This window comes from Chinchilla lanigera, unplaced genomic scaffold (genome assembly GCF_000276665.1).
Source record: "Chinchilla lanigera isolate Chin_1 unplaced genomic scaffold, ChiLan1.0 scaffold00010, whole genome shotgun sequence".
Lineage (NCBI taxonomy): Eukaryota > Metazoa > Chordata > Mammalia > Rodentia > Chinchillidae > Chinchilla > Chinchilla lanigera.
Genome location: NW_004955411.1, coordinates 16,925,970 through 16,948,044, shown reverse-complemented (window position 1 = coordinate 16,948,044; position 22,075 = coordinate 16,925,970). Strand labels below are relative to the sequence as shown.

The following is a 22,075-nucleotide window of genomic DNA, read 5'->3' as shown; positions in this document are numbered from 1 at the left end:
TATGCCAAGGTAAGAGGACACCATGAATTTTGAAGTGAAATTAACCTTTTAGACCATATTGAAGAATGAGAGTGAAACTACAGATGAAGTGCAGAAGTCTCACTTAGAAAACTGTTCTCATCCTCTACTAATTAGATGTTTCCTCAAATACAGTCGAGAAGGGGTTTTCCTTTCATTGGTTTTAGAGCTCTCCTCATAGTATGATCTTCTCCTTTACAAATTGCAGATTTAATTTATCACGTTTTAAATTAGAAATGTTTTCATGGACTGCCCTGGGACATTATCTCAGGGGCATGGCACTATTTCTGTGGGAAAATAGATTCTGGGTTCCAGACCAGTTCTCTGGGTTTTTGGATCCAGTATTAAATGAGATGACATGGATAGAAGACACGTAGGACAAAGTGTGTCATGTGATCTCTGCATAACGTTTGTGGGACCTGAATTAATGTGCAGGTTTAAGTCTCCCACATTAAACAATGAATTTTAAATTTCCACTTATGTTCAGCATTTGACATTGTGGGTTTGAAAGTAAGTCCCTTCTGAAAAACAGGAACTGTGCTCGCCTGTTACCAGTTCTTGTGGTTGAGATGGCAACTATTTTGATTTTTCAGAAGGGAGGAAAAGCAGTTAAATCTAGTTAAAATTACAGCCAGTTAAAATTAACTGGCTCATGAGATTTGAATGCAGCTGTTCCACGCACAGAGAGTGAGTTGTTTGTATATTACTACTACCAGTTATTACTAGTTGTTACTTCTTTTGGGGCTATAGGTTATTTATATTTTTGGTCTTATCTTGGAAATAGGAACTGCAAGGGTAGAGAGGTTCCTGCCTGTTTATTTGCATGTACCCTGTTTTTGTTTTTGCCGGGTGGGTGTGTGCACCTTGTGTATGCAAGAGTATTTCAGCGTGTCAGCAATTTCCTACCAGAAACACCTGCTGACTCATGTAGCCACTGCTGCATTCAGCTGGCCGCACTGCAGACTGCCCACAGTACCAGTACCATCCTTGAGAGCACTGGCTGGATTGGTACTGAGAGGCTATTTTCAGATCTGGGGTCACTGCTGAGCTCTGTAGCCAAACACAGCCTTCTGGTTGCAGGATAAAAAGTTGGGCAAATTTTTGCCTTTGTAGGGAACTGCATAATGAATATCTGGAAATGCCTTAGGAAAACAGATCTACTTCATTGTATTTTGTGGCAGTCTTTAAGGGGGACATGGCTGATGCAAAAGAAGAAGGAATGTGCTGTTACCCCTTCTTAGCACCCGAAGAACTTTCGTAAACCTGCAGCGTGGGCTTTCTTGATGTCACTGAACCCTGACCCACTCCGCCTGCGGGAAGCAGCATGCCCTGAGTAGGACAGGGCCAGAGTGAGAGTGACTGGCCCTCAAGCCCTGAACGATGAGGGCTTTTGTTCCTATCGGCTGCATGTTGTTAAGGTTAAGAAAAACACAAACAAAAGCAAAGCACCTAACCTCATTATTTAAGCCGCCATATACTTTCTGAGCTGGTTTCAGTGTTTGTTTTCAGAGTTCAGTGCTACTTATTTTCATCGGAAAGTGTGAAATGTGCCTTTCTGAGGTTTCTGCATAAACTTCCTTCTGTAGACGCAAGTTGCTCAGATCATCCTAAAAATCTCTGGAGAAGTTTGATTAAATGAGCTCAGCTAGGGAAAGGAAAGCTTTGCACACACCAAAGAGTTCTTTCTTTTCTTTTCTTTTCTTTTTTTTTTTTTTTTTTTACTCCTGTAGCTTTGATAAGCATTGTGAAGCAACTTTGACCAGTAATAAAGAAAAAGCCACAGTGACTGTGCAACATGATGTTGATGGAAGCTCTTGGTTTCCGCTGATATGAATGACTCATCAGTATCAATAGAATTGTGACTTCTAATAATAACAAAGTGCAAGACCTTCAAAACATGTGGTTTTAGTCCTTGCTCTTAGTGAAAGGTTGGAAAATATTAGTTTGAGCTTTTTTACTTTCTGATCTCTTAATTTTACCCCAGTATAAAGTTTTTTTTTTGTTTTTTTTGGAGGTGTGACGATGACCCTATTTTTCATTTCACTGTTTTTAGTTTCGTTATGATCAAGGAGCCAAACTTGGATCATTTCATCGTTTAGAAATCTATGCACTGAGCATCTCCTGCCAAGGCTGTGTTTTGAGGGAAATGTGGCCGAAAAGCAGATCCTCCCAAAGTGCAGAAAGGAAAAAACTGGTCCCAACTACGGTCCACCAAACTGCTTGCCTCCCACGCGGCATCTATTGTAGAGGGCTGTGGTATTGCTGAGTAGCCTTATTGCCATGTGAGTCATTGTCAAAGGATTCCGAGAGGAGGGTTTATAGGAAACATGAGTCGGAGGAAACAGCTGAGTGGACAGGAGCAGCAGTCACAGGAAGAAGTGTGCTACCTCCTTTGCACAGCAGAGGAGCTGCCCTGGCAGCCCTGAGCACCCTCAGTGTTTAGGTGTCTGTTAGCACTTTGTAGCGTGTTTACGTGGCCGTGTGGAGACACGTTTCCTTCTTTGTTTAGTTTTGGTTTGTTTTTCCTGCAGTTTGGCCAGACCATTAGAGATCACTGTCTCAGCTCTGTGCTCTAATAGTTTCATCCAAGAGCCTTTATTTGTGCATTCTGTAGTTAAAGCAACTGACTTTCTAGACTATACTAGAACAGTATGCGTATTTACTTTTGTATAGTTTTTCATTCTAGACACTTCATTTGTAGTTTTTTGTTTGTTTGTTTGAATCGGGAATCGAACCACACTTCCCCTTTAAAATGCTCCTTTGTCATTTCCTTTCTAGTTGCTACAGCCGAAGGCTTTCGCACCTTATTTGCTTGGTCTGGAAAATAAATCTTTTACAGGGCAGCCCACAGAATTTCATTCGTTAGAAGTTTGCATCAGTCTTGTATCTTCCACACTTTCTTTTCAATGAATTTTTTGTCCCTTTCCATCTTCTTAGCTTTTTGCATTTTTAGTATCTGCACCGCCCTGTTCCTCTTTTTACCTTCGGTTCCCAGTGCTTAGATGCATCAAGCACTAAAGGAATATTCAGTAAATGGTTGAATGAATGAGCTTAATGACTCGCCTGCTTTAAAAATCATCTGTGGTTTATTGATACCCACAGAAAAAGTTCAGACTCCTCGGCGTGACATTTAAAACTCCTTATAACCTGTTCCTGACCTATACTTTCAGATATGTTTTAGTTTTGCAGTTTCCTAATATATGAGTTCTATTTTGACTCTGAAGTTCTTTTATTCTAAAACTGCTTCTTGAGCAAATTAGTAATATATCAAGGGCTTGCTCTTGTAAAGGATCCTTACCTCTTAGGTTTCAAGAAACATGGACAAAAATGTTCAAAGAAGCGCATTCAGTAAAACCCTAGAAATCACCCAAACACCCGTCAAAATCAAATTGAATTATAATATTTTGTTCTCTTTATTCACTGGTATACTGGGGTATTATTAGGGGTGAAAAATGAGTATATACACATACAGAGTCTGCGGAAAAAATGTATACACACTTTGGGCAAAGAAAAACTATTTTGTATAAATATTTTAATACTAAATTTATTGAGACACCATGAGATTCATACAAGTTACCTTTGGCTTCTACAGTTAGAAGAGGTGCTCAGAGCAGTGTCCATGGGCTTCCAGACATTTATTAGTACAGTGCACTGCTGCTTGGGTACCCTTGGTCACTGAGATTGCTGCACACACATTTTCAGTTTCTTCTCTAAGGGCCAGTAGTATCGTGGGTTTTCTGTGATAGATGACATCCTGTAGGCTCCCCATACAAGGATAACACTGTTAAAAACATCATGTTATTTTTCTTTGCCTGCGATGTATATACAATGGATACAGTATATGAATGTGAAGAGGCAGCATTGCTTAGTGGTTAAGAGCAAGGAGTTTGTGAGTTCAACTTTTATTTCTGCCACTGATTGTATGACCTTGGACCGACTTACTTATTAAACTTAATTTCCAGATCTGTGCATCAAGAAAATTGATAGCTTCTGCCTGATTGAACTGTCAGGAGGATTCAATGGGTTAATATTAGTGACACGCTTAGGAGAGTGGCTGGTGTATAATACGTTCAGTGTGTTCAACCAATACAATGCTTCAAAATGGGTGAATCTTCTGAACATAGTCAAAATGATAAAACCAAGACCCAGAGGAACATGCACAGTGTGATTCTATCCAAGGAGAGTCCAAAAGCGTGTGAAAATAAATACATTGTTTAGGGATACATACATGGGCAGCAAAACTACAAAGAAAATTAAGAGATTATCACAAAATACCAGTTATGTTTCTCTTCATCTGGAGATGTGACAGAGGATATGATGAGAAAGGTGGGCTTCTGAGGTTCTGCAGTATTTTATTTCCCAACTGGGACAGAGTCCCAAGGATGATCTTTTTTATGATTATTTTTAAAGTATGCATGTATTATTTTTTAAAGTATGTGTATTATACACACAAATAAAACATTTTAAAGGATTTGCATGACTTGTTATTTTCTGAAAATATTTCTGGTTTGATCTGATACTTTTTAAATGACCTGAGAATGCAAAGCTCAGAGAAACAAGATGGCGTTCAACAGGAGTGACTACAAGTTTCTACATTTGGGCTGAAAAACTTAGTCATTCAGATAGACAGTTTGGAACAGCTGCTTGGTACTAGTTCTTCCACATATCGTGAGCTATCAATGAAATCTAAATGTTTTTACTTAAGGTGGCACCTCTTAAGGAACATGAAGAGGGCTGTCCCATAGATTGGGGAGTGTAGCGTCTTGTGTAACTCCTGTCATCTCTGGTTGTTCCATGTGAGGAATACCTCGCATCATCTGGAACATGTAAGAAATTCAGTGTTACCACTGAGCCCCTGAGCCAGTCTCTGCATTTTGTTTAAGGAGACAGGGTCTCACTAAGCTGCCTCAGCTAGGCTTTGAGTTTACAGTCCTCTTGCCTCAGCCTTCCACAGTGCCGGGATTACAGATTTGCAGCACCATCTCTGTCTCAGAAACTGTGTTTGATCAGGATTCCTATAGGGATTCACACACACACACACACAAAAAAAAAAAAAAAAAAAAAAAATTGAGAGACACTGGGCTAGATGTTTCTAAGATCCCTCATAATTCTTGACATGTAATGATTTTATTTAGCAAACTACATACTGAACTGAAAACCACCAGTGAGAATAGTGACTTTATCAATTCAAAACACCCAGTTGTATGTAACAAAACATACATAAGTGTCTGTCACTGAATTAGTTTTAAACAAATTTGTCAATTTCCCCTCTAATGCAAAAGTCAGGTTGACTATACATTTGAGCAACTATCAGAATTAAAATGTAACATCATTAGATTCTCTTCTTTTTGATAGAGGAGTAGATTCTTATTTTTTTAAATTGGTACATGTTTATAATACATAACAATTACATTCATCATGGAGAGTGGATACATGTACGTGACATTTCTTAATTCTTTTTTAACCCCTCCTCCCCATATCTAATACTGGATTCTTGCTTTAAAATTCTGTTAGTGTCATCTATATTCATGCAGGGTTTTTTGTCTGTATCCATTAAAAGTTCCAAAGTAGATTAGGCTTCTCCGTACTTGTTTAAAATGTCCAAAATAGATATTTAAATAATTAAAAATTCTCCTGATACATTGATTTTATATTTAGTCTGGTTTTTTGGGTACATATTCCATGTTTTGACCTGGGAACCTTTGAAGTCTTGAGTGTTTTATGATTTTCCACAATACCCTTATCTTTCAGATTGTAGATCTAAGATCAGGAAAGTAAAACAGTTTTATCTTTTCCCCCTCAAAAGACCATGACTAATTTAAGCTCATCTCTTTTTTTTTTCCTTGAATATTTTGCTAGTTATCCTTTTAACTGATGATGTTCAAATGGAATCCATGATTCACTTCATCTCTTCCCCTCCTTGTTATTAGTCATTTGTTCTTTTGATGTTTGTAGCAAAACTAATAGTTAACATGATAGTAAAAAAAATTCCAAAATAAAAAAAGTTTCTTAAATGATTTAAAATCAGATGTAAAGCATGCTTTACTGACGGGTAAAAATGAATGGAGAAAACTTCTCATGCATAGATAGTCTTTAAGATTGTGTGGCTGTGAGTTATTTAGCTTAAGCACATATTTCCAGATCTGTTTTCTTTTGGCATATAGAACAAAGATATTCTTATTTTGTAGTTGGCTTAGGGAATATTTAGTATATGCACGTTACCTGGATAAGATAAGGTGTGACAAAGGACCTTACTAAGTAGTAAAGTATTATAGACATATTAGTAAGTTTTGTATATTATAACTATGCTTTAATTTTAGTTTAACAAGATTTCCCTGCCTTTTACAAGACTGACTTTAAAATCTACCTTCATAAGATTCTCAGATTATGAAATAAATAAATAATAAAAGATTCTCAGATTATGATTTCTTAAACCATAAATGACTGTGAACATGTCACCACACTTTACCACACTGTCTCTGAGGCGGGTGGCTAGATTCTTTCTACCAAATTTCATGTTTTCTTACTCCATACATTTGTTTGTTCATTCACCATGGGTATAGACTATTTCCTGTGTGAAATTTCTGGGCTGAGTGCTCCCAGAAGGACATAAAATGACTAACATTTTCCTAATGTCCACAGGATTCATATAGCTTTATGACTGAGTGACTTTGGTCTTGATGAAGGAATTTTATAATTTATAAATTTATTTTTAGAAGTCATAGCATCTTACTAGATTTTAAATTATTAATTACCTTGCTATCTTAAAAGTGGAGGATTAAAGCTGAACATAATAGATTGAAGTTGAACTTAGTAGCTGTTAGAAATACAGTTGCTTGAAGTATATTCAAGTCTTAAGAACAGAGGTTAGGAACATTAGTACTTTTCTACAGGATCTTCAGGTCTTAGATTTTTCTTTTTCAGAGTGACTTCAAATCATAAAGCTAGTTCAGACTCTAGCTTGCACTGTCCAATATGGCAGCCATGGATCATGTGTGGCTTTAATCCACTTGAAACCTGGCTAGTCCACATTGAGATGTGCTATGAAAAACATGTTAGACTTTAAAGATTTAGCACACAAAGACCCAAAATATTTTAAATGATTTTTATTATGTCAAAATAGTATTTTACATATGTACGGTTAAATAAACCCATGAAGACTAATTTGGCCTATTTTGGTTTTTTAAAAAAGCGTAGCTACTGGAAATTTACAATTACATATGTGGCTCCCCTTATATTTCTATTTTAAGTACTGGGCTAGACTCTGAAGTCTAGGGAGTTGAGAACACTAGCAGAAATAAGATGAGATCTTAACAGAGTTTTAGAGATGAGATGCCACTGACAGATCCACTTTCTGAAAGGAGAAATCCCAGTCTGCACCTTCGCCCTACTTTTAGACATACTTGCTTTCCTGAACTCACAAAAAGAGCACCAGCTAGCAAGCATTGAATACCTACAATGTACAAGGCATTGCAGGGCTTAAAATAAACGTTACACGTGTCCTTGTCTTTTGTGGGGGGGAATACAGAGTACTGAGGAGACAAGCTATGAGCATGTGGCTTGTTAAAGGATGGTTTGGGGGGAAAATAGCTGTCACTGTCCTTGTCCAGGGCTGTTACAGAAAACAGATGGGAAAGGCAAAAGTGAAAAAGTGTTTTAGAGGAAGGAAAGGTCCCCATGGTCTGGAAGGGTATCCCACAGGAGGAATGGGTTGGCCGGGCACTAAACACTGTGGTATGATTTCAACGAGCAGACATGTAGGTAGAGTGAAAAGATAGGAAAGCATAAAACAGTTGAGAGGTAATTGAGAAAAAGAGATAGCTGAACCAGAGGATTTTGTAGAAAAAGTATGAGGCGCATCATTCTCTGGTTCACTTAGCATTCAGGCTTTCACCTTTGACATCATCTTCTAATATGCAGCATGATGTTCTTCCAGAATTTATGTCAGTAAGACCTTATTGACATCTCGGATGACAGGTTGAATTCTGGTTGGCCAGAATGCTTTAGCTTGAGGTAAAATACCTTTGATTGTTAGGAAATTCTTTAAATAGCAAAATAGGTAATGTTGGATTACCAGCCACATTTATACTCAAATTTGTGTAGAACTTTATAATTTAAAGAATTCTTAGATGAACATAATATTTGTTTAGTATTTTAAGCAACAGTGATAAGTATTTGTATACTGTATTACTTCAAATTCCTTAGTACACTGTCATTTAATCTTTGCTTTTGGTTTCATTATATAGAAGTAAAAGCCAAAGATGCTAAGATTGAATAATTAATGGTAAAATTTGAAATTCAAACCCAGCTCTTAAGCATCATTTTACTATGCTGAGTCACTTAAGTTTTCATACCTGTGTATTAGTAATTTTCCCATCAAGGAGACAAAATACCCAACACTCAGTCTAAAGGAGGAGAGGTTAATTTTGACTCACGATCTCAGAGGATTCAGTCCATGGTTGGCTGGCTCCAAGGCAGAATGGGATGGTGGAAAGGGATGGGAGGGGAAAGCTGCTCTTCTCACGGTAGCCAGAAAGTAGAGAGACAAGGGAGGGGCCAGGGACAAGAGCAAACCCACCCCCGCCCCCTTACCCACCTTTTCTGACCTGGTCCCACCTCTGAATAGCACAATCAACTATGAACTCATCAGTGGACAAAATCACTGATGAATAGAGCACCTCTTTGTAGGGGGCCAACCTGCCAGCTTGTACTTGACCAAGGGGCAACAAAGTTGAAATCCAAAGAGACGCAGAGTAGGTTAAAATATGGGGGGCTAGGGGCTCTTGTCTCCAACAAAGAGCCCCAAGTGAGTGACGCACCTTGGCTTTATTCATGCAGACATAGGCAGAAGCAATCAGAGTAAAACAGAATTAATCTGTTTTCTACCATCTATGGTACCTATCCGAGTATTAATTTTCCCTGCAGCATGTGAGCACACAGTCACACCACCTTTGTCCCTAGTGCTCACAGAAGAGGCCACTTAGGCCTTAACCTTCCTATCCAGTCTCCCATACCCTGTGATCTAATCACCTTTCACAGGCCCCCACCTCTGAACATGAGACTTTTGGGAGAAATTCAGATCCAAGCCATAACATACCTGTAAATCTACTGCTTGAGAGAATCTATTGATGTAACTTTATTTTGTGGTACTGAGGACTGAATCCAGGAGTGCGTGATCTCTCTCTGAGCTACATCCCCAGCCCTTTTTTTGAGAGAGTATCTCACAAAATTGCCCAGGCTAGGCTCAAACTTGTGATCCTCTGACCTTAGCCTCCCAAGTAGCTAGGATTATAGGTGTGCACCACCATGCCAGCTTTGTATTTGTTTTTAACTGAGTGATAATATATAAAGAGAAAAGTATTCCTATCACATACATTTACTATCCTAATGAATCTTCAGAGTGAACACACCAAAGTAACTAGCTCCCAGATTAAGACATAGAACATTATTAGTGTCCCAGAAGTCCCTCGGGTTCCCTTCCAGTAACTACACCATGTATGATAACCATTACTGTCATGATTAAAAGCATAAACTTGGTTTGCCTGTCTTTCAGCTTTATATAAATGGACGTACAACATACTACTTGGGGCCTGACTTCTTTAATTGAATAACATGTTGCTCAAATTCATTCATATTGTTGGGTATAGTGGTTGATTTTTGATCCTCCATGCTTTATAATGCCCCATCATTCAACTGCACCACCATTTATTCATTTGTGTACTGTCCAGTATGAGGCTATTATGAATAGTGCTGCCAGTGAACATTCTAGAACATACTTTGTGTGAAGACATATGGGCATTTGTGTGAGGTATATATGTACGCAAGCAGCATAAATTTTAAATCATCCTACAGATGAAGTTGAAATTTGAATTTTTTGTAATACTCTTGAAAAAAAGTAAAAACTTCAAACTGTTAATCCCTCAAATGTGTATCAAAGTTAATATGAAGGCAGCCAGTAGAAAAGGGTCCAAGGCAGAGGATTTTTACTATCATAACATATTTCTAAAAGGAGCAATGAAAAAGAAACAGTGGAAATAGTAAACTCATCTAGAAAGAGTTTGAAGGGGTTAAAATATTGAGGAGCTGAATTTACATTGCGCAGGTTTCTCTTATGGTTATACATTTTTCTGCAAGAGAAGTTAAGATGATAGTGGGAATTGCAGTGAGATTGGTGCCAAGATGGCCATTATGTTAGGGCATAATAAGTGATGAATAACTGGGGAGTGTATTTACCAGGGAAGGAAAATAGAGATGGGGAGTAAATGGCAGGAAATTCCATTTCAAAATCTATAATGAAAGCTACAGTTCTCAAAAGTTAACAGAAATTTCCTCTCTTGCTAAGAGTAATCTGTAGGCAATAGAATTTATATTCACGTACGGAAGGCAATTACAGATACTATAACTTGTTTCTTGAAAAAAAAGTTTTAGGCAGACATTCACTTGGAGACATCCTGTCTCAGTATTCTAGGTTTTACCAACACAGAAGACTTCAGTGTCTACCCTCAAAGCTTGTTAACATTCATGATGATCGTTTAAAGATGTGTATGTTATATTTAAGATTTACAGGGGTTGTTGAACTTCAACAGGCCAGGCTGGGCACCGCTTTTTCCGAAAGGTTTTAGGCATGTTACAGGGGAGGTGGGAGTACAGGAATCATTCCATAGTTTGACTTCAGTGAACAAAGAACATTGTTGATATTGCCACCATAAATTGCCCATTGATGACTTCTTTAGGATTATATGGTCAGAATTTGAACTTCTTCAATGTTTCTTCTCATTCCCCAAATTAAATATAAATATGAGCATCCTAAGGAGTTAGAGGGGAAAGCAAACTATTTTCAAGTCACATTTGAAAAGCAGGTGTGTTCAGTCATGATTTTCAGTGCAGGTGCATTTTATTTTAGATGCTTAAAATGGTAATAACGTGATTTAAGTAGAACAAAACAAAGTTTTAAAAATGACTTGTCAACAGTTGCTCTTCATTTTTTCCTTTGTAATCTCTCCATTTGACTTATGTGACTTATGTGATTTCAGAAGCAACTACCTCAACGAACTCAGTTCCAAACCAGTGCATTACATTCATTCAGTAATATCCAGCCTTTTCATTTGCAGGACAATGTGGGGTCATGGAGATACCAGTCTTTTCTTTGTCCAATCTTATCTAAAACCAGGGCTAGTCCTCTCTGCTTTTGGACCCAGTGATATTTCCATTTGTCACGAATACTAGGGTCACAAACTACACTCGTAGGCGAGGGCCTCTTGGCCCTTGCCCTCTACCAGAGGATTTGTCTGCCTCAGCCTTTTACACGCACAAAGAATTTGTTGCCAAGATTGTGTACTTGTGTTGCTGGTTATCACGCTTGTGTGGGTGTGTTTAGAGGGGTCTCCCCTTAGCTTAGCTTTGGGTCCTCGTGTGATAAAATCTAAAGGACACGAGTTACTCATCATGAGTTAAAGATTTTTCCCTTTTCACATTGATGCTGCTGATATAATGTTCTACGTTGGCTGATTATGCGTGCGTACTTTGTGGCTGCCAAGATGCAGCTGGAAAGTGTGTGGGGGCTGTCTGCTTCCTTTGTGGCTGCCACAGGTGGTCAGGTGGGGGCGGCCATGATAAAGGTACAGCACCCACTTCCGGCAGCTTGTCTTGTGAGTCCTGTAACCTGCCACCTGAGCCGAAATCCCTCTTCAGCTAGGCTCTCTCCTTAGAATTTATGTTTTGCTGCTTCTGATTTGCCTGTTGAAGGTTTATGACTAAGGCTGTGGTTAAAAATTCCCTTTTTAGGTATGAAAAATCTAAGTTATTTTGTGAGGCAATTTCTTTTTTATTTTCTTGACATGGACTTTCTGGATTTTGTAAAACCAAATCTGAAAGAATATCTTGGTGTCAATATAAAATTATATAAAAGTTTGATTGATAATTATCCCCTTATTATAAAAAGAATGTAACCAGTTCTTATTCTTGGCAGATTGAGTCTGTTACAGTGCAGTTTATGATGGAACCACTGCAGTTATTTAGAATAGATACGGCAAAGCCCATTTCACAATACTGTTATAGAATCATTTGGTTGGAAAAGGATTTCTTACTCAGACTGCTATTCACCACCCTGTCTCTAGTTTCTGCCAAACACGGTGCTTGGGGTGGAAGAAATGTGAGCTGCCCTCACAGAGTTTATAGCCTCACTGGAAAGGAACCAACATGTATGCCTGATGATGTGATAGGAGTTTTACATGCTCTTTTTCAGTCTTTGAAGGAACCCTATAAATGAAGTAGTATTGTATTATTAACTACTTCTCAGAGAAAGATGCTGAGGTTCAAAGACGTTAAGTACCCATTTAGGAACACCTGTAGCGAACAGCCAGACCTCCCCCTTCAACCCCAATGCTGTGTGTCTAGGCTACCTTCCAAGTTTGGTAATATAGAGGACAGCTGGATCTGGGGACATCCAATAATGCTAGAGAAGTTGAGAGGGAAGGGATGAAGGATGACAGGTAATCAGAAGACCCACTGTCTGGGTGGTAACTAGACCTGAGCTTTGACCATGGGGAGAATTTGTACATCAAGAAGAGTAAGGTTTCTATAGAAGGTGGGCTGAATAAGGGAAAGTTTAATAAGGGAAGATAAATAGGTATGTCCAGGCGACGTGGTGTAGGCACAGTCTCACAGGGAACAACGACAAATTAACATTTAACATTGTGCTCACTGAGCCAGGCGTTATTTCAAGTGCATTACTTTTACTAATTTTCACAACAGCCAGTTGAGGGAGATCTTAAGTCCATTTTAGGGATGAGTAGACTGAGGCACACAGCAATTACGTTGGTGGTTGGCACTTTTATTCAAAGCATGACTGGCAGGCTCAGAACCTGAGCTACTAGCTACTCTTCTGTGTCACTGCTGTGCCGTACAGTTGCTTTATAAGTTGGTAGCAAGGGTTCTTAAAGTGCTAGGAAGATCCAAATGGCAGGGGCTGTGATAAAAAGATCCAAGTGGCAGCAGTACATTGGCAAATTTGGAAAGAGGAAACATTAGGAAAGAAGAGGAAGACAATTATTCTGAGCTAAACAGGGTTTGGCAGGGGGTAGCAAGAGACAGCAGTAAGATACAAAGCATCAACCGGCCTTTATGAATGATGGGAATGGAAGATGAAGAAGAGGGAACCAGCAGAAAGTACTCTGGGTGGCTGGGAGGATAATTCTGCTATTGCAAAAGTGAATAAAATGAGTAGAGAAGCTCTTTTGTCCATAGAAATAGCACTGCAGCAAAAGATGAAAGTATTCAAAAGGATTAAATATGCAGTAGAGGCACCATATGCAAGGAAAAAAAAGACTCATTGGAGAATTGAAATTAAGGGAGAGGAGTCAGTGCCATGGGGATAGAGGATGATGATGATGATGTGTGTGAGGGGTGAGGAAGAGGGAGGAGGAGAGGGAGGAGGAGGAGAGGGGAGGGGAAGGAGAAGAAGGAGAAGGAGAACAACAACAGCAAGAACAACAAGAGCAACACCAACGAGCCAGGAGTAAAAGGAGGAATCAGACTTGACAGAGGGCAAAGCCTCTGCACAGTACCCTGCACAGTAAGGCTTTTGGTGGAATGGAGAGGTGATAGCAAATTGGAGTCTGGACTGTAGACTTTGGCATTGCTGAGTTCTTTCTCAGTGGCAAACACCTAGTACTTTCCTAAGCACTGAATTGACACATAGTTCAGTGAAGGCCAAGTAGATGGAGCTTAGCACTCACCTCTTGGTTGCCTGAGACTGTGTTTTGTTGTACTGACAAAACTGAATGAATATGCTTTGCCTTTCAGCACATTCATTCACATAGCTCCAGTTTCTGACTGTGAAGGTGTTCGGTGTATTGCCTCCAACTGAAGCCATCATTTTGGGGTCAGGTTGATGAGCCCTTGAAGCAAAGCAGGTTGAGGCCACGGACTGTCCACTGGAAACCATGTTTTAGACATTCACAAGGTTGCCTCCTGCATCCCGCACCCCAGGTGGGGGGCATGAGTGTCGGCACATGTGTATGTATTTCTGACCCTCTTAGGAATACACTGATTGTTAGAAGGAATCTGAACTGTATTATAGCACTGCCACACAGGGGGCTCCTTTCTTGTGTAAAGTCCAAAAGATATGACAATAACCTACATTTTCTCTAACTTCTCAGAAGTCTCAAAATACCAGAATGTGTCACAGATTTTCTGATGTCTAGTTGCCCTGTGGTGAGAGGCCAGATTTCCCTTATTTCTGTATTGCAGCTGTAAATTGTGCAGCATTTCATCCACTACAGTGGTGCTCGTAGTTCTTTCTATGTAAGCCGCCACATTTGGAAATGTACCTCCTTTTAGCATTAAAGATTTTAGGGAGGAGAGAAGAAGCGTGTATTTATGAACAATAAATTTTTTATTTCAGCTTTTAACTATAAGCTTATTTGCTTCTTTATTCTCCGAGCCAGTTTTTCTTGGGAACCGTAACGTGGTGTATTCTGCTTTTAGAAAATATGTCTTCATCTAGAAAAGTTGGAAGACTTAGAAGAAAGTAAGCTTCCCTCCAGCATAGAATATACTAGCAGATAAAACTTTAAAATAGAGTCAGCTCAGGAAGCGAACCCTTGCCTGTATTTCTTGCTGTCTTCTGTTCTCATTAGAATCTTCACTCACAGAATGACAGGGTAGAAATAATACAGTCAGAGCGATTTTGCTTCTTATCTACAGTTTTGGCAAAAGTTAGTGTCTTTGGTTGAACTTTTGCTAGTTGGTTCTGGAGATGTCCAGAGTTTGGTTCATCCTGCCGTTCTCTTCTCTTACAGTCTTCACTTATAATCAAATTGTTCCTGTTGGAAGAACCGCTTAATCATTTATCTAGAACAGTGATTTTTTTCTGATTACCAGAAAGCCTTCTTCTAAACATAGTCCAATATATATATATATAGTCCAATATATATATATATATAGAATTTAATCTTTGATTATTAAAGTTCCTAAGTGTCTTACATTACTACGTTATGAATATTGGCACTCACTGTTTAGAATTGTACTTCTCTGTTTGAAGTAAAGGATTCATTTTGTTTGTAATTTCCAATATGTTGTGAATTGACAATTTTATAAAATATATAAATGAATAAATATAAAAATCTCATTTAAAGGCCATTAAAAACATACACTTCGTTGAAGTTTTTTTTTGCTTTGTTTTGCTTTTTGTTATTTTTCGAGATAGGCTGTCACTGTGGCTGGCCTTAAACTGGGTACGTAGCTCATGCTGGCCTCAAACTTGAGATCCTCCTGCCTCAGCTTCCAGAATACTGAGACTATAAATGTGCAACCCAGGCCTGCACAAAAAAAATGTATTGCATTGATCAAAGTTACAGTGGCAAACTGTGACAAAAGGTTCTCAGTGTCTGTTCCCAATTCAGTGCTTCTTCTGGCCCTGGGGCTGGCCTGCAGATTCCACTTGGTGTTGTGTCGTCTGGATAGATTATAAACAATTTAGGATGCTGAGGTTGAGTATGTACTAGCTTTAGGAAATACCCTCCAACTAGGTTTTGGGGAACTCGTGTCACTTTCTTTTTTTTTTTTTTTTTTTTTTTTTTTGTATGTGTAAAGATCAAGTCAAAAATTCTGTTTATTTAAATTTTTTTCTATGTTTTTTAAAAAAATTATAGGACAATGCATGGTTATTACAACGTTTCAAACAATAGAGGTAAATAGAGAAAAAGTTAATTGCATTCTCATCCCTTGTCTGGTTGTTTCTCTTCAATTCTTTGTGCAATATATATAAACAACCATATGCATATGAAAGTGAGGGGATTTTTTCTCCTATAAAAATAGCTTCATAAACAGTGTAACTTATTTTACTTAATATTTTGTCACAACAGTTTCCTTTATCAACAGGTACGAATCTGTTGCTTATTTTTAACAGCTGAGTAACATCCTACATTATAGTTGTACAATAAGTTACAGACTGTTTCCTGGTTGATGGGCCTTCAGGACTGTTCTGTGTCTTCGGCAGCTTTCCCACCAACACTGTAATTAAATTCTTGCACAGATACCCACTTTGATGTTGGAAGAAGAGATTCCTCCATGCTGCATCAGTGCCAGTTGATGCCCCAAACAGTTGGCCTTGATGGCAAATCGTACCAGAAAACCAGGAGATACTTGTTGCCCATACTGCAAGGTGTTAGGACTCTCTTAGAAGTTTCCCACTCTGATGGATAAAGTTTTAATATGAATTTCTCGGCTCACCAGTCAGGTTGTGCCTCTTTTCATATGTTTAAGAGCCTGTTGGATCTTTCTGTAGACTTTTTGGGAAACAAACCATTGACAGATCTCATTTTATTAGCTCTTTTAGAGCAGTCTCTCTGTGCATGGTGTACTCAGTCTTTGGGGTGTGTGTCATTTTCTATGCTAGTAGGGCAAAAGAGATGGGTGTCTTGGTTACTTTTTTCTCATTGCTGGGACAAAATACCTGATGCCCAAAATTAAGGAAGGAAAGGTTTATTTTGCTTACAGTTTGTGGAGGTTTCAGTCCATACTTGGCAGATTATAAGGCAGAGTGACCCATGGCAGAAGGCTACAGCTCAGGGTGGCAGGCAACAGCAAAAGCAGCAAGCACACAGCAGGGCGGAATCAGGGAGGAATGGCCTCCAGCACTCTCTTCCTCTCCCTTACATATGTAAACTATCCACCCCAGGGCGGGTGCAGCTCTCACACCCATCAAACTCTAACAGCCTGCCCCATGGCCGCTTGAGGGTTTGGGGGGGACACACAGATACAAACCATAACAATGGGAAAAGGGCAAATACAGTGTTGAGGATGTTTTCTGTTACGGGTTTTTTCCTGAGGTGCCTCCATTTTCATTTTTTAATACTATTTTTCTTCTTCAGAATAAACTTACCTGCAGGAAATTCATCTGTCTATCTGTATGTAATGTAGAAGGACCCAGGGCCTCTGATAGGCATGAGCAATGTGTACTGTGTCTTTGTTCAAGACTTCCCAAGGATTGTCATTCACATTTGTACGTGCTTTTTATTAAATTAAAATTCACATGACATAATGACATATGACTTAATTGTAAACTTTGTTTACATTTACCAGTCAGTCAGTCAATGGCATTTGTAAATCACAGTGTTTTACACCCATCACCTCTGTCTAGTTCTAAAACATTTTGATCATTAGAAGGAAACCCCATACCCACTAGGTAGTAAACCAGTTCTCCTTAGCCCCCATCCCCTGGAACTGCTGGTCTGCTGTCTTCTAAAATGGTTTAACCTTTTCTGGATATTTCTCATAAATAGAATCTTACGATATGCGACTGTTTATATCTGGTTTCTTTCATTCAGCATCAGGTTTTTGAGATTCATCCACCACATTATTGTGTGCATCAGTACTTCAGTCCTTTTATGACTGGATAATATTCCACTGTATGCCACAAATCCTCCATAATTTGTTTGCCCATTTACAAGTTACTGAAGATTTGCACTATTTCCACCTGTGGGCTGTTGTGAGTAGCCCACATACAGCTGTGGACCCCAAGTTAGTCACACAGATGGAACATCTAGGGGAGAGAAAGGTCTCTAAAAAAAGCCTTCCCATGAGCATCTAGGATCTTCCAGAGGTTCTTCTCTGTAACTGGTCATTGGTAGAATCTTTTAGAAGGCTGAGCTTTGGGGCCAGATTTGTGGGTTACTTTCATTGCTTCAAGATCTAGGTTAACAGGGAGCACAAAGCCTCCCTTTCACACCCTCTGAATTTAAAAAGGAATTTACTCTCTGTCTTCAGGGCACTAGGTTACTCCAGCCTTAGCTCTGCAGTGGCTGGGAGGAACATTTACCACTGTTCCCTTTATGGGAGAGGCCTCCACCTCCAGGGTCCTATCTGGAGCTTGGCCTGAGGGAGAAAGTATGCCTGTGTTCTTGGCAGAAGACAGTGCAGGTTCATTTCCCAGCTCTGCAGCTTTGCTCCAGTTATGTACCTCCCAGTTTTTGTCACCCTGAAAAGGGAGTGCTGACGCATCATAGATTGTAACGATAGTTAAGAGGAATGATGTATAGAGCACTGTTACAGTCGCACATGGTAGTGCTTAGTAAATATTCATTTTTCCCTTCTCAGAGTTTTTTGTCCTCCCCTGTACAATGTCTACATCATTACCTCCTTTATAGTGTTGCAGCAAAAATAAAGTGAGGTAATATGCCCATAAAGGTCCTTAGCACCGTGTCTGACACATAAGTTCACGCTTACTCTAGACAGAAAGATACCTTACCTCGCAATTAGTATTTCTTGCTGGGAAAATGCCATGCAGTTGATTACAAGCTATCTAAGCTGCTGTAGGTTTCAGCTGGGTGTGTTCATTTGTTCTGAAGCTTTGTGTTCATTAGCATCGACACTTCAGAATAAGTAAAAGACAGCCATGTTCTAGATAGACAGTAGCTGAGATCCTGCTTTGCGAGTTAGGAATTTAGCATTATACTAACATACAAACATTAAAAAAAGTTAGGTATGTCAGACGGTTGCATCCGGAGGAATTACGTATACAGCACAATGGGTGCTCCTTGAGAGGACAGTGTTAAGTGAAATAAATCAGACACAAAAGCTTAAATATCATATGGTTTCTCTTAAAACTTTTTCATCAGCTGAGTTTTGAAAGCATTGAAGAATATTTGTAACACTTACATTTTTTAATTTATAGATTGAACACACAGTTATTTATTTGTTAAATTTGTTCCGTGGGAGCGCTTTGGATTGCCGCAGCCCCTCACTAATCTTCCAGGAGGCGGTGATGTGCTAGAGAAAGGGAGCAAGTGAATCAGAGTCTTTCTGGAAGGTCAAGACCAGAAGACCTGAGGACCAGCTCTCTGGGTTGTGAATGTGTTCATTTTGCCTCCTCACCTCCATCCTAGACTCAAATCACAGCCACGTCCAGGACACACACATTGAATCAACATTTCTGGAATAGACAATAAAAAGTGTCTTTTGTTGACTTTGACATTTCTTTAACACCAGGCCCCTCAAGTTTTAGATTTGTGATGCTAAAGAAATGCATTTACAATGTGAAAACCTGGTGCCCATTAAGTAATTTTTAAAAACTTTTTTTCTTTTGAAAAATCCAGATGAAAGAATAGTATAAGAACCCTCCTTTTACATTCACCAGTTATTAACATTCATTATTTTGTGTTTCTATATGTTGGCTGGAGTTCTTTTGTTTTTTTTCTTAAGAACTATTTGAAGCTAAGTTTCAGACTCCACAACATTTTGCCCCTAAGTACTTTAACATCATCTCTGAAGAATAAGGACATTTTCCTACACAACAACAATACTATTATAAAGAAACTCTATTGAAAACTTTAGTCAGAGAACAAAAGAATAAGGGAGATGGAGACTGAACCGTGCTTTGACTGAACTTGGAAAATATAAAGAGAAATACACGGTGATGATTAAAATTAATGGATTTTGTGTATACCACAGGCCTAGTCAGCTGGTGCAGATTTTCTGTGAACATTTACCTACTCCAAGGAGGTTTTTTTTATTGGTGCCTTAAAGTCTGTTAGTATTTTTGTGAGGGTTATGAGCCTGTCATACTATAAATACATTTTTTCAGCATCATCAGTCTAAATCAAAAGGCCACATCCTACTTGGAGAAAAAATTTTCGAAGCATTGCTGGTGTGATTACATTGAGAAATGGGACCTTTAGTTGTTATGGTCACAAATATTTATTAATGGGTAGTTTGAGTAAACATGGGAGTCCGCTCATGACATTTCACTTAGGTTTAAGTAAAATTTGATATATTAGCACACTATTTTGAGAAATAGTTTTATCAGGGTGGTAAAATGTTAAACTTTGCTGTCATCAGACATTTTACAAATTTAGGCTTCAGAAGTCAGCTCAAGGAAAGAAATGCTGCCCTTCTGAGGCTGAATAGCAGAGGAAAAATCATATAGATGATATACAGTATGTAAGCACCAATTTGTGTATTTTAAAACAAAAACACATTTTCTTGATGCTGTTAGCTCATAGAACATTAAAATATTTGAAGTTTTCTTTGGAAACATTTACCTGAAGACACCCATCTTTGGAAGGTTTGAATATTTTATGAGAAAAAATATATTTAGGGATTTGTTTTTCATAGTTTTAAAAAAAGTTATTTTACTAAGCCTTGGGATGGGAAGCATATTAAGTTGTCTTTCTGAATAAGCATATCATGCATGATCATGTCAAGAATGAGAAAAAATGTTTCTTTAACAGCAGTATATGTCATACAGATGTCTGACCCAGGACTTTTTATGAAAAGGTCCATTTTCAGTAAACGCTTACGTTTACCCAGTGTATTGAATGTGATAACTGGCCTTCCACTGATTGGGGCTGAGATGTAGCCAGAGAACTTGAAACTATATATTTTATCTTCCATTTTCATTTCACTCTGCTAGTATATTCAGTGGTCATGGAGATTTCTAATTTTAAATTCCCATTTTACATATCAAATTTATAAGCTATGACTTTCAGAATAGTTGGTTTTGTGTGCAAATTAAAATGCATTTAATGTAAAATGCATGTGTAGTTTCTTGTATATCAAAGCCATGCTTTCCCTTCACCCAGTTTAATCATCTCCTGTTTCTAATTTGTGTTAGAAAGTTCTGTGTGAAATGTGAACTCTGGTTTGTACAGTTACTGAGAGTGAATGCATGTCCCTTGGAATAATAGCCCTTGAACTATCTTTGTGGTAATCTCATGTAGCGTATTTGACTCTTTCTCCTTTAAAGCCAAGCACTCACATTTCACATGTAAAATGGCGATGTCATCACTTGGATTTGGCCACCAGTGTGTGCGTGTAATGTTGATCAGTATCATAGTGGTTTTGGCCACTCTGTGAGAATTCTGCTTTTATGAGGCAGATAGCGTCAGGCCGAATTCAAGCTGGGAGGTGGTGTTTATTCAGCATTCATTCTTTTTCTTTTATTTTAAAGAGAAAAGATTGAAAACAAAATAGCAAAAACAAAGACATAAACAAAACAAAAATGATACAGAATTTCAAAACAAGGTGATAGAAAATTAACAACGATTGCTGTATTACATACTGTTATGTTCAAAGTGGTCACTCAGATAACCAGATGTGGCATGTAAAATTTATCAAGCAATTAAACATTAACTGTTCCTTTTAATAAACCAATAGAAATTGGTAGTATAATTATCTTAGCTATCTTGTGTATATGTGTGTGTGTGTATATATATATATATATGTATATATGTATATTCCCTTCCTTCTTTCTTTCTTTTCTCTTTTCCCTCAGCATTCATTCTTTGTCAGAAAACACTAATTAAGTGCCTACTTTGTATCAATGTTCTTCAAAAAAGAACAAGAGAAGATTGCCGCCCTGAAGTCATGTGGCAGGTAGTAGGCCCAGGTACTAACAACACAAAGGTCCCTTTAGTATCCTTAGTTTGGGGCTGTGAGGATGGGAAGGGTCCCATAGAAAGCTGAGTTAGGAAAGACGTCACTGAATAAATAAGCCCCAAACTAAACATTGAGAGGATGTGCAGAAGATTCCTCAGAAAGGCAAGGATGGGAGCAAGGGCAGATTATGAGGGTCTTATAAACCATTCTAAGGAGGTTGGTCTTCACCATACATGCAGTAGGAAAGCACTTCAAGAATTTTCATGAAGAAGTCTTGTAGTGAAATTTGTGCTTTAGAAATATTTTCTTGCAGCAGTATGGAAAAGGAACAAAAGGGGAATGGAATCCAAGGCCAGAGGACTAGCTGCTGTGCTCCTGCAGAAGTTTACAGGACCAGTGATGAGACAGTGATGGTAGGGACAGAGATCAAGAGACAATGACGCTGAAAGCCAGCTAAGAAATAGAACGCTAGAACTCTGGGAGGCAGAGGGATCACAAGTTCAAGCCCAGGACAAATAGTAACTTAGCAAAACTATGTCTCATTTCAGTGTGAAGACCCTGAGTTCCCCAGTACTGCTGAGGGATCGGGTGAATAGAATCCTCTGAACTTAGGGACTGATAGATATGGGTATGGAGAGAGATTGAGGACAACTTCCAGGTTTCTGGTGTGGGTGACTGC

At 38.7% G+C, this 22,075-nt stretch overlaps 1 protein-coding gene across 1 annotated transcript in view; it reads left to right on the top strand.

Annotated features, from left to right (window-relative positions):
- The first annotated feature begins 685 nt into the window (after positions 1–685).
- Bach2 (BTB and CNC homology 1, basic leucine zipper transcription factor 2) overlaps positions 686–22,075 on the top strand; it is a 339,814-nt gene continuing 318,424 nt past the window's right edge. Inside the window, exon 1 of the mRNA XM_005377763.2 lies at positions 686–705. The gene's annotated coding sequence lies outside the window, so the exon portion shown is untranslated. The remainder of the gene's footprint in view (positions 706–22,075) is intronic.